The 14,109-nt window shown below is 39.8% G+C and overlaps 1 long non-coding RNA gene across 1 annotated transcript in view; it reads right to left on the bottom strand.

Moving 5' to 3' along the window:
- The window catches only part of LOC139185181 (uncharacterized), a 187,176-nt gene that overhangs the window by 35,067 nt on the left and 138,000 nt on the right, over nucleotides 1–14,109 (bottom strand). The window lies entirely within an intron of this gene.

The following is a 14,109-nucleotide window of genomic DNA, read 5'->3' as shown; positions in this document are numbered from 1 at the left end:
CTGTGCAAGAAGAGATAAGAAGGACTTCCTCAGCAATCAATGCAAAGAAATAGAGGAAAACAACAGAATGGGAAAGACTAGAGATCTCTTCAAGAAAATTAGAGATACAGGGAACATTTCATGCAAAGATGGGCTCAATAAAGGACAGAAATGGTATGGACCTAACAGAAGCAGAAGATATTAAGAAGAGGTGGCAAGAATACACAGAAGAACTGTACAAAAAAGATCTTCACGACCCAGATAATCACAATGGTGTGATCACTCATCTAGAGCCAGACATTCTGCAATGTGTCAAGTGGTCCTTAGAAAGCATCACTATGAACAAAGCTAGTGGAGGTGATGGAATTCCAGTTGAGCTATTTCAAATCCTGAAAGATGATGCTGTGAAAGTGCTGCACCCAATATGCCAGCAAATTTGGAAAACTCAGCAGTGGCCTCAGGACTGGAAAAGGTCAGTTTTCATTCCAATCCCAAAGAAAGGCAATGCCAAAGAATGCTCAAACTACTATACAATTGCACTCATCTCACATGCTAGTAAAGTAATGCTCAAAATTCTCCAAGCTAGGCTTCAGCAATATGTAAACCATGAACTTCCACATGTTCAAGCTGGTTTTAGAAAAGGTAGAGGAACCAGAGATCAAATTGCCAACATCCGCTGCATCATGGAAAAAGCAAGAGAGTTCCAGAAAAACATCTATTTCTGCTCTATTGACTATGCCAAAGCCTTGACTGTGTGGATCACAATAAACTGTGGAATATTCTGAAAGAGGTTCCAAATAGGAAAAGGAGTACATCAAGGCTGTATATCGTCACCCTGCTTATTTAACTTCTATGCAGAGTACATCATGAGAAACGCTGGACTGGAAGAAACACAAGCTGGTATCAAGATTGCTGGGAGAAATATCAATAACCTCAGATATGCAGATGATACCACTCTTATGGCAGAAAGTGAAGAGGAACTAAAGAGCCTCTTGATGAAAGTGAAAGAGGAGAGTGAAAAAGTTGGCTTAAAGCTCAACATTCAGAAAATGAAGATCATGGCATCCCATCACTCATAGGAAATGGATGGGGAAACAGTAGAAACAGTGTCAGACTTTATTTTTGGGGGCTCCAAAATCACTGCAAATGGTGACTGCAGCCATGAAATTGAAGGACGTTTACTCCTTGGAAGGAAAGTTATGACCAACCTAGATAGCATATTCAAAAGCAGAGACATTACTTTGCCAACAAAGGTTCGTCTAGTCAAGGCTATGGTTTTTCCTGTGGTCATGTATGGATGTGAGAGTTGGACTGTGAAGAAGGCTGAGCACCGAAGAATTGATGCTTTTGAACTGTGGTGTTGGAGAAGACTCTTGAGAGTCCCTTGGACTGCAAGGAGATTCAACCAGTCCATTCTGAAGGAGATCAGCCCTGGGATTTTTTTGGAAGGAATGATGCTGCTAAGGCTGAAACTCCAGTACTTTGGCCACCTCATGTGAAGAGTTGACTCATTGGAAAAGACTGTGATGCTGGGAGGGATTGGGGGCAGGAGGAGAAGGGGACGACAAAGGATGAGATGGCTTGATAGCATCACTGACTCAATGGACGTGAGTCTGAGTGAACTTCAGGAGTTGGTGATGGACAGGGAGGCCTGGCATACTGAAATTCATGGGGTCACAAAGAGTCGGACACGACTGAGTGACTGAACTGAACTGAACTGAACTGAAGACCACATGAAACAGATGTACCTCCTCCAGGGGAGCTTCCCAACCCAGGGATCAAACCCACATCTCCCACATTGCAGGTGGATTCTTTACTATCTGAGCCACAAGGGAAGCCCAAGAGTACTGTAGAGGGTAGCCTATCTCTTCTCCAGGGGAACTTTCTGACCCAGGAATTGAACTGGGGTCTTCTGCATTGCAGGCAGATTCTTTACCAGCTGAGCTACTGGGGAAGCCCAAAACAGAAGTAACCTGGAATTAAATTAGCACATTCTGGAGTGCCCACAGAAAAGGTCAAAACCAATAACTAACTAATTTCCTAACCAAATAAATTCTGTTTCCTGTAAAAAGAGCTTTTTTCTTCTTATTATATCAATAATATCTTTTGTGATACCGGCATTGCTTATTTTTATTCTATTTAATTCTCAAAATGGCCCTGGGAATTAAGCTAACCGGCATTTTACACAAGGAGAAACTGATACTTGGGAGGTTAAATTACACATCTAATATTACACAACTAATAAATGGCCAGGTGGAATTTTGAGTGTTAATCTTCTGGCAGTCTAATACCTTTTCCAGTACTTGTACTGCTCTCCACTGGATACGGGGCTTTAACACTAAGCTATTTGTTTGCAAACTGAGGCCATTATTTCAGCCACTAGGTCCCCAGGGGAAATGCAGTACACTTCCTCTAGCCATCAGCATTCTTCTGCAAGCAGCTCTGGCTGCAGCGACTCTCCTTGGTCAAGAGAGTAACTGTGAGGCTGACCATTCTCCTAGGAGTCTGGGTGGTGTGCTTTGTTTCACCTGGATAAGAGATGTTGGCAACTGAGTAGGAACTTGATCTCTAAAACAGGAAGACAAGAGTTTTCTGAAAAGCTGATTAATTCAGCCTCAACACAGGGACAAAATTAATTACTTTAAAGCTTGTGGTATTCAATTATGAGGTGTTTCCACAAAGAAAAACCACTATGCTCTACTTTTGAAACAATTTGTATCTTTAGCCTAGAGACAGCTCCAAATCAAGACATTTCCAGAGAGTTCCAAGTAATAGAAGTATACCACCACTACTTAAATATAGCTTTGGTTTTTCTAACCAGCTTCTTTAAGACCTTAAGACTCTGTAAGTTCCCTATATATGCAAAAAAGATAGCGGAAACACTTCCCGTATGAGCTAACAAACAGCATTTTACAACCAACAATGATGACTCTCAGACTAAGGGTTTTCTCCAACAGTGGGAGTATAAAATCTCAGGCAGGAGGAGAAGGGGGAGACAGAGGATGAGATGATTGGATGGCATCACCGACTCAATGGACACGAGTTTGAGCAAACTCTGGGAGATAGTGAAGGACAGAGAAGCCTGGCATGCTACAGTCCATGGGGTGGCAAAATTGGACACCACTTAGCAACTGAACAACAAATGCCCCGACTGCAGACGTGGCTGAGCTTCCCAGGTGGTGCTAGTGGTAATAAAGGAGCCATCTGCCAATGCAGGAGATGTAACAGAGGCAGGTTCAATCCCTGGATTGGGAAGATCCCCTAGACAAAGGCATGGCAACCCACTCCAGTATTCTTGCCTCGAGAACCCCATGGACAGAGGGGCCTGGTGGGCTATAGTCCATGGGGGAACGAAGAGCCAGATGTGACAAAAGTGACTCAGCACAGCACACAGCCCACGCAGAAGTAACTAACTACCAGTGTGAGAGGAAGGGACAGGGAGCCTCCCTCATCCAACGGTGACCTGAATTGGTAGGTAACACCCCAGCTTCTTTGTCTCCAGGGCAGAGCAGTTCTGAGCTGTGCTCTGTCTCTCACAGATGCTTAGATATGTAAGCATCCAGGCTAAGAACCTGCTGCACCCAAGGTAACAAGCGTGGCAGACATCTTCTAGAAACCATTGCTGGGAAGCAAAGCCTCACTTTAGAGATCACTAAACAAGCACTCACAGGCAGAGCAAGCTGGCATAGACACAGAGAATCTGCTGAAGTCTAGCCCAGGAAAGGACAAGAGAATAGCAAGGACACACAGAAAAAACGAGCAGCTCCAGAAGAAGGAACCAGATCAGACTCAGGCTGGAGGATCGCAGCCTGGGGATTGAGCTCTGAATCTCAGTCCTCCCTTCTCATCTCTCGGTCTGCTTTGTCTCATTTTGTGTCAACATCAAAATATTTTATTGTGGTGGCTTTATAGCAATAATATCTGTTAGGCCTAGTTCCTCCTTAGAGTTTTCTTCTTTTTAATAACTTAGTCACATGCACATGAATTTTAGAGCAAGTTTATCAAATTCCTCAATCAGTTCAGTTCAGTTGCTCCGTCATGTCTGACTCTTTGTGACCCCATGGACTGCAGCACCTCAGGCTTCCCAACTCCCGGAGTTTACTCAAACTCATATCCATTGAGTTGGTGATGCCATCCAAGCATTTCATCCTCTGTTGTCCCCTTCTCCTCCCACCTTCAATTTTTCCCAGAATTAGGGTCTTTGCAAAAGAGTCAGTTCTTAACATCAGGTGGCCAAAGTATTGGAGTTTCAGCTTCAGCATTGGTCCTTCCAATGAATATTCAGGGCTGATTTCCTTTAGGATGGACTGGTTGGATCTCCTTGCAGACCAAAGGACTCTCAAGAGTCTTCTCCAACATCAAACTTCAAAAGCGTCAGTTCTTCAATGCTCAGCTTTCTTTATAGTCCAACTCTCACAACCATACATGACCACTGGAAAAACCATAGCCTTGACTAGATATAACCATAGCCTTTGTGGACAAAGCAATGTCTCTGCTTTTTAATATGCTGTCTGGGTTGGTCAAACTTACCTTCCAAGGGGTAAGTGTCTTTTAATTTCATGGCTGCAATCACCATCTGCAGTGATTTTGGAGCCCCATAAAATAAAGTCAGCCACTGTTTCCACTATTTCCCCATCTATTTCCCATGAAGTGATGGGACCAGATGCCATGATCTTCGTTTTCTGAATGTTGAGTTTCAAGTCAACTTTTTCACTCTCCTCTTTCACTTTAATCAAGAGGCTCTTTAGTTCTTTGCTTTCTGCCATAAGCGTAGTGTCATTTGTATATGTGAGGTTACTGATGTTTCTCCCAGCAATCTTGATTCCAGCTTGTGCTTCATCCAGCCCAGCATTTCATATGATGTACTCTGCATATAAGTTAAATAAGCAGGGTGACAATATACAGCTTTGACATACTCCTTTCTTAATTTGGAATCCGTCTATTGTTCCATGTCCAGTTCTAACTGTTGCTTCCTGACCTGCATACAGATTTCTTAGGAGGCAGGTCAGGTGGTTTGATATACCCATCTCCTTCAGAATTTTCCACAGTTTGTTGTGATCCACACAGTCAAAGGCTTTGGCACAGTCAATAAAGCAGAAGTAGATGTTTTTCTGGAACTCTCTTGCTTTTTCGATGATCCAAAGAATGTTGGCAATTTGATCTCTGGTTCCTCTGCCTTTTCTAAATCCAGCTTGAACATCTGAAAGTTCACAATTCACATACTGTTGAAGCCTGGCCTGAAGAATTTTAAGCATTACAGTTTTAGCATGTGAGATAAGTGCAATTGTGCAGTAGTTTGAACATTCTTTGGCATTGCCTTTCTTTGAGATTGGAATAAATACTGACCTTTTCCAGTCCTGTGGCCACTGTTGAGTTTTCCAAATTTGCTGGTATATTGAGTGCTGCACTTTCACAGCATCATCTTTTAATATTTGAATTAGCTCAACTGGAATTCCATCACCTCCACTAGCTTTGTTCATAGTGATGCTTCCTAAGGCCCACTTGACTTTGCATTCCAGGATGTTTGGCTATAGGTGAGCGATCATACCATCGTGATTATCTGGGCTGTGAAGGTCCTTTTTGTATAGTTCTTCTGTGTATTCTTGCCACCTCTTCTTAATATCCTCTGCTTCTGTTGTGTGTGCATTAGTCGCTCAGTCGTGTCTGACTCTTTGCGACCCCATGGACTGTAGCCTGCCAGGCTCCTCTGTCCATGGGATTCTCCAGGCAAGAATACTGGAGTGGGTTGCCCTTCCATTTTCCAGAGGAAATTCCCAACCCAGAGATTGAACCCTGGTCTCCTGCATCGCAGGCAGATTCTTTACTGTTTGAGAGACAAGGAAGTCTTGGTCCATATCATTTCTGTCCTTTATTGAGCCCATCTTCACATGAAATATTCCCTTGGTATCTCTAATTTTCTTGAAGAGATCTCTAGTCTTTCTCATTTTATTGTTTTCCTCTTTTTCTTTGCACTGGTCACTGAGGAAGGCTTTCTTATCTCTCCTTGCTATTCTTTGAAACTCTGCATTCAAATGGGTATATATTTCCTTTTTTCCTTTGTCTTTTGCTTCTCTTCTTTTCACAGCTATTTGTAAGGCCTCCCCAGACAGCCATTTTGCTTTTTTGCATTTCTTTTTCTTGGGGATGGTCTTGATCACTGCCTCCTGTACAATGTCATGAACCTCCATCCATAGTTCTTCAGGCACTCTGTCTATCAGATCTAGTCCCCTGAATCTATTTGTCACTTCCACTGTTTAATTATAAGGGATTTGATTTAGGTCATATCTGAATGACCTCTTCACTTTCACCCTTCACCTTCACCTTGTCCTGTTCTCTTCATTCACAGTTATGTTGCTCTTTAGTTAGTTCTTCAAAAATGTCAAGGTTTCTGTAGCTTGAGAGCCTTCCACAAAGTTTTCCTTCCACCTGAACTGCTCTCAGTACAAGGCACCACTACCATAACTTGTATTTATAGTATCTCTTCTTCAGACTTGTGGTTGCCAAGGGGCAAAAGGTTGGGAGAGGGAAGAAGTAGGAGTCTGGGGTTAGCAGGTGTATGCTTTTATATAGAGAATGGATAAACAACAAGATCCTACTGTGTAGTAGAGGATCTGTACATACAGACCCTCTATATTCAATACCCTATCAAAAAGCACAGTGGAAAAGAGCATTAAAAAGGAATGTATGTGTATGTATAACTGAATCACTTTGCTGTAGCAGAAATTAACACAACATTATAAATCAACTTTGCTTCAATTACAAAATAAAATAAATTATCTATTCTTCAGTGAAACCTTCCAAACCCACTCACACAAGCCATACGAGGTTAGGTTTCCCTATTATATGCTCTGGCTAATGGAATTCATAAATCTGTCAGGATCTGCTGTGTTTTATTATATTAATGTAATAGAAGGTTATCTTCCTGCTAAAGACCCAAAAATAACCTGAAATCTGTTATCCTCATAAATGAATATGCTTTAAAATAATACAAATCATGTCAAACTACAAGGAGAGTTCCAGAGGACAGAGAATAAATTCTTCTGCCTCAGCAGTTTGTTTGGAGACTAAAATTTCCTCATAGGTTTGCTACTCAAGGGGTTCAGCCTTCTTTTGAATACTAAACTGTGGTTCAGTAGAAGTGCCCCCAACCTGCATGAAGAATGGGGCAAATCAATATTCGCATTATTGTCTGGGGTGTGGGGGAGGAGTGGGAGATGAACGCCCAGGTGAGGTAGAGATCTTTCCACTTGAATATTCCAGATCCTGAGTTATTCTTGATTCTGCTGTAGATCAGCATCTTAGAGCACCTGCCTCTCCACAGAGCCCAGACTATCTCCAGTCCTCCGGTGATGTTATATTGTCTCTGCTGTGAATGGTGTGCAACTAGATTTTGGTAGAAAATTGCATTGCTAGAGCTTTTATCATCCACTGACACCTCTTTCTAGGAGGTGAGGGACTGAGAGAAGTCTCAAGACTTAAGGAGAGGAACACATCCCTTAGGCTTTACTAGCTGTTACCATTAGAAATTAGTCCCCAAGTTATCCTATCCCTCAAAAGCTGATTTTCATGGTAATGATTTTACATAGTTACTGAAAATAGCTTCCCATTCTTAAAGAATTTTGTCTTCTCAGATAGGCAATTCCTTTTGTGCCTTACTTTATAGTGAGTTGGACAATTAATAGCAATATGAAACTACAAAGCCCTTTTTCATGCTTTCATATACCTTTTTATAAGTTTTTATCATCTATAATTTCTAGTCATACTGTTTTTTTAACAAATAGAAACAATTTGATTAAACCACAGATTTTGTGTGTATATGATTGGGTCAGGAATATAAGAAATCATTAAATATTTGCCTTTTGGAATGGAATTAGAGGCAGCTTGACATTGTAAAGCAATATATACCAGAGAATGTGAGGAGTGTGGGCCCAGGCTGACCTCTTAAGATATTGGCATCTGGTACTTGTTAAGAAATCTTATCCTAGCCTATGGGACAGGACCTAGGATTTGTTCTAAGACCAAAAATATAGATTCTCAGAGGGGCCAAGCTTACATTAGCAAATGCCAGAATGCCTTTCTTCATGATCCAGGAATGGAAGCCTCCAGTTGCTGGTAGGTTTTATTTTTTCAGAGTCAACTCTTCAGCTCTGGGGTTGAGAGCAGTAAAATGAGGGAGAAAGAAGTAATGCGTATTTGCTGCCAGCAGTCTTTGCTAGCCTGCCTATCCGTAGGGTGAATGACATCAAGTTTGCTGAATGCCCGATTTAGTGTGTGTAATTTGTTAGGTTGTGTCTATCTAAAGTCAATAACTTCACAGCTCAACTGAATATGTCCCCACAGGAATGTCAAGTCCATGAAAAGAGGTACAATATCTATTCAACACAGTATCCCCACGGCCTAAAACAGTGTTGAACATGTTATAGGCACTAAGTAAATCTTTACTGGATAAGTGTTATTTGGTTTAATCAACAAAGAACATACGTTATGTTACCACTAAAACTCAGTTTATATGTTATGATAATTATTAAATTAACTATTCACTAATAAAGGTTGTAGTTACCTGTGCAGAATATAACTGACAGTCATATAGAGGTGTGCTGTTTTGATCTCCCTTAGAAAAAGAACTTCCTTCTTATCTTCAAAACCTATAATGCCTAGAATCTCCAGGATCTGCCTTAAGTTTTCTACCAAGGCCATGTTCTTCCCAAGCAGCCCTCATACCATGAAAGCAGATCTGGCTATTTCCAAGACTACTCTATCAAGCAGTCTTTGGGATAGAGCTTCCTGGTGAACAGATTGAGAGTTTTTTAGGTCTACATGTGATACAGAAGTACTTGAAAAAATTTAAAAAAAAAAAGAAAAGGAAAAAGAACTTCAATTGATCATATACAAACCTTATATAATATAAAAATTAAGTCTATATGAACCAAAGACCTAAGTAAACAACTCTAAAGCCATTAAAATCACTTTAAAAGTATAGGAGAAAATCTTTGTGACCTTTTGTTAGACAAAGATCTCTTTTAAAAAATTGATAAGATGAACTTCATCAAAATCAGTAACTTCTATTTTTTGAAAGATGCTGTTAAGAGAAGAATAAAACAAGTCACAGACCTGAGAAAATAATCTGCAACTCACATACCTGACAAAGGAATTGTAAACAAAATCTCAAAAGAACTCTAAAACTCAATAGTAGGAAAAAAGCAAATCAAACAAAAAACAGGCAAGAAATCTGAACATAAATTTCATCAAAGAAACATGTATCAAGGAAAAGTATGAAAAGATTCTCAACATTATTACTATGAAGGAGATGCAAACAGAAACCACAGTGAGATACAAATAAAAATCTATTAGAATCTATTACAGTGCCTAAAATTTTAAAAAACTAACCATATTAAGTGCTAGGATGTGGAGGAGCTGAACTCTTCTATACTTCTAATGGGAAGACAAAATGGCAAAACTCTGGAATATTGTTTGGCAGTTTCTTAAAATATTAAACATAAACCTACCATGACCAGCCACTCTACTCCTAGTTATTTACTTATGAGAAGTGAAAGTAGATGTTCACAAAAATTTTATACACAAGAGTTAGTATTTCTGCCATAGATGACACCACCCTTATGGCAGAAAGTGAAGAAGAACTCAAAAGCCTTTTGATGAAAGTGAAAGAGGAGAGTGAAAAAGTTGGCTTAAAGCTCAACATTCAGAAAACTAAGATCATGGCATCTGGTCTCATCACTTCATGGCAAATAGATGGGGAAACAGTGGAAACAGTGGCTGACTTTATTTTTGGAGCCTCCAAAATCACTGCAGATTGTGATTGCAGCCATGAAATTAAAAGACGCTTACTCCTTGGAAGGAAAGTTATGACCAACCTAGATAGCATATTCAAAAGCAGAGAAATTACTTTGCCAACAAAGGTCCATCTAGTCAAGGCTATGGTTTTTCCAGGAGTCATGTATGGATGTGAGAGTTAGACTCTGAAGAAAGCTGAGCACCGAAGAATTGATGCCTTTGAACTGTGGTGTTGAAGACTCTTGAGAGTCCCTTGGACTGCAAGGAGATCCAACCAGTCCATTCTAGAGGAGATCAGTCCTGGGTGTTCTTTGGAAGGAATGATGCTGAAGCTGAAACTCCAGTACTTTGGCCACCTCATGTGAAGAGTTGACTCATTGGAAAAGACTGTGATGCTGGGAGGGATTGGGGGCAGGAGGAGAAGGGGACGACAGAAGATCAGATGGCTGGACAGCATCACTGACTGGATGGACGTGAGTTTGAGTGAACTCCAGGAGTTGGTGATGGACAGGGAGGCCTGGCGTGCTGCAATTCATGGGGTCGCAAAGAGTCGGACATGACTGAGTGACTGAACTGAACTGAACTGATAATACCCCAAACTGAAAACCACCTAAATATATATTAACCAGTGAATGGATAAACAAATTATGATAGATTCGCCTTTACAATGCAATAGTACTCAGCAATAAATATAAGTCATCAGTATTCCATGGTGTAAGAAAGCAGATCAACAACTGCCTGGGGTTGGAGTTAGGTATGGACAGGAAGAAGCAGGAGAAAGAGGAATTTTTTAAGGAGCAAGAGGAAATCTGGATGTGATGGAGATATTTAATATCTTAATTGAGATCATAGTTTCAAAGGTGTGCACATATGTCAAACTTCAACAAACTGAACAACTTAAATACATGAAGTTTTAAATTCTATGTCAATTATACCTCAAATCTCTTTTATTAGGCAGTATATCAGTGATTTTTGATTATCCACTCTCATCACAGATATGCATAGTGCTTTTACAAACATCAGCTAATACTACATTTATCACTTTCTAACTAAAAACTGATTTACTGATGCATAGATGAGATTAGATTTGTAATAGATTCAGAAACTCATAAAAGTAAAGGCAAAATAATATTGGCTTAAAAATACGATTTTATGTTCTCATTTAAAGTGCTCACAAGTGGGCAGTCCAGGGAAGAATAGCAGTTTTATAGAGTTGTCAGGAACCCAGGATTCTAAAACTTTGACTGCATCATAAGTTAAGGTAGCTCTTTAAGAATAAGCATTATTAAAGCCATTCCAGTAGCAGGAATCAAAACCCTTACAATTACACAGTGGAAGTGACAGAGTCAAGGAACTAGGATCTGATAGAGTGCATGAACAGCTATAGATGGAATTTCGTAACACTGTATAGGATGATCAAAACCATCCCCAAGAAAAAGAAATGCAAAAAAGCAAAATGTTTCTCTGAGAAGGTCTTACAAATCGCTTAGAAAAGAAGAGAAGTGAAAGGCAAAGGAGAAAGGGAAAGACATACCCATCTGAATGCAGAGTTCCAGAGAATAGCAAGGAGAGATAAGAAAACCTTCCTATGTGATCAATGCAAAGAAATAAACAATAGAATGGGAAAGACTAGAGATCTCTCCCAGAAAATGAGAGATATGAAGATTTCATGCAAAGATGGGCACAATAAAAGACCAAAATGGTATGGATCTAACAGAAGCAGAAGATATTAAGAAGAGGTGGCAAGAATACACAGAAAGCGTTAGTTGCTCAGTCGTGTCTCACTCTTTGTGACCCCATGGACTGTAGCTTGCCAGGCTCTTCTATCCATGGAATTCTCCAGGCAAGAATACACAGAAGACAATACAAAAAAGATCTTAATGACTCAGATAACCATAATGGTGTAATCACTCACCTACAGCCAGACATCCTGGAGTATGAAGTGAGCCTTAAGAAGCACCACTACGAACAAAGCTAGTGGAGGTGATGGAATTTCAGCTGATTTATTTCAAATCCTAAAAGATGATGCTGTGAAAGTGCTGCACTTATTATGCCAGCAAAATTTGGAAAACAGTGGCCACAGGACTGGAAAAGATCAGTTTTCATTCCAATCCCAAAGAAGGGCAATGCCAAAGAATGTTCAAACTACTGCACAATTGCACTCATCTGCAGATGGTAACTGCAGCCATGAAATTAAAAGACACTTGCTCCTTGGGGAAAAAAAAAAACTATGACAAATCTAGACAGCATATTAAAAAGCAGAGACATTACTTTGCTGACAAAGATCCATATACTCAAATCTATAGTTTTTTCCAGGAGTCATGTAAGGATGTGAGAGTTGGACCATAAAAAAGACTGAATGGTAAAGAATTGATAATTTTGAACTATGGTGTTGGAGAAGACTCTTGAGAGTCCCTTGGACTACAAGATCAAATCAGTCAGTTCTAAAGGAAATCAACCCTGAATATTCATTGCCAGGACTGATACTGAAGCTCCAATACTTTGGCCACCTGATGTGAAATGGCAACTCATTAGAAAAGATCCTGATGCTAGTAAAGATTCAAGGCAGGAGGAGAAGGGGATGACAGAGGATGAGATGGTTGGATGGCATCACAGATTCAATGGACATGAGTTTGAGCAAGCTCTGGGAGATGGTGATGGACAGGAAAGCCTAGCATGCTGCAGTCCATGGGGTCTCAAAGTGTCAGAAACGACTGAGTGACTGAACAAGAAGTAGCAGGAAATACACAGGGACAAAGATATACATGCTTTTCCCTTTAAGGACATTTCCCACAAATAAAACTGGACACTTTTACCTGCACTTGATAGACCCAAAGTAAGTCACAAGGCCACATATACCTGCAAGGGAGGCTGGGAAATGTAGTCTTTACTCTAGATGCCACTAGGGCCAGCTAAAATCTGATGTGTCATTAGTGAGAAAGAGAGGGAGAATAGATATTAAAAGGCAACTGGTAGGCCCAGATTTACACAGGAGGTAAATAACTGAAAAAATAAGTTGTGTAATTTTTCAGTCATGAGTAAATGACCATTTTCAATTCTGACAATAATTTCCATATGTGGATCTCATACATTCACTGTTCATCCTCACTATTCAATAAGCAACAATGAAAGAGGAGGGGAGAGAGGAAGGAAGAGTTTTGAATGTTTTCCAATAGTAATGTTAGTCCATTATTTTCACATATAAATGTCTCTCAACATCTATAACTGGTATAAAATGGAAATGAACAAACCACTAGATTTGTAACAGATTGCTATGTGATGATTAATTAATTTGGTGGTTTTAGTTAGGGAAAGTGATGCATATGTCACACACTTACCTTGTGCATCAATCAAGGACAACTTGGATAGGATCAAGCCATATTAAATAGACATACATATCAACTGTATATTTTTCTGCAATAGAGTTTCTATAAAGTTCAATGGGATCCTTTTGCCATCCATCTTTTCCTCCATCCATGCCAGGACAGAAATTAATAGAAGGAAATGGCAACCCACTCCAGTACTCTTTCCTGGAAAATTCCATGGATGGAGGAGCCTCATAAGTTACAGTCCATGGGGTTGCAAGGAGTCAGACACAACTGAGTGACTTCATTTTCAGTTTCAAGTACCTACAAAGACCTGTGATTTTCAGATTTGGTAGAGGTATTTTTGCTTGTTCTCATTCCACACATTTCCAATCTTGTTGCCTTCTTATGGGACACAGGGTTAATACAAAGACACTAAATCATTGCAGTTATACTGAAAAAAGTGTGTGAACAATGGATTGAAGTAGAAGTTGGTGCAGAGGTAGATTAGATTTACACTTCCTATTCTTTTAATCTTGGCCCCTTTGGGAGAAAAGCTACTGCTTTTAGTGCCTGGAGATTTAAGATTTTGAAAATCCTGTATTCCTAAATTGTCTAAATTTCTAAATTCTCTGGTTGAAAAGAAAATGGAGGAGAAGTAAGCAGAAAATGAGGGCACTGTACACTCAACTACTGCAACAGTCTCTTAAATTTCCACTTCTATCCATCTTTCGTAATACCATCAGTTCCCACTTATTCATTTGCTCATTAATTAAAAATTGAGTTTCTATATGGTAGCAACCAGGGTCTCTCAAAAGTTGAGAGAGAACTAAATTAGTTTCATATTTTTAAAATTTTGGGATGTTAAAAGTGAATAGTGAAGTTTCTGGAATGATAGAATAAGGAATGTAGTGAGCCTACTCACACACAGACAATTAACTATTGAAAAAATATATATGTTAAAAATCTTTTAATCCATTTTGAGTTTATTTTTGTGTATGGTGTTAGAAAGTGTTCTAGTTTCATTCTTTTA

This window comes from Bos indicus, chromosome 10 (genome assembly GCF_029378745.1).
Source record: "Bos indicus isolate NIAB-ARS_2022 breed Sahiwal x Tharparkar chromosome 10, NIAB-ARS_B.indTharparkar_mat_pri_1.0, whole genome shotgun sequence".
Taxonomy (NCBI): Eukaryota; Metazoa; Chordata; class Mammalia; order Artiodactyla; family Bovidae; genus Bos; species Bos indicus.
The sequence above is the reverse complement of the archived record's forward strand: the minus strand, read 5'-3'. Positions and strand labels throughout refer to the sequence as shown.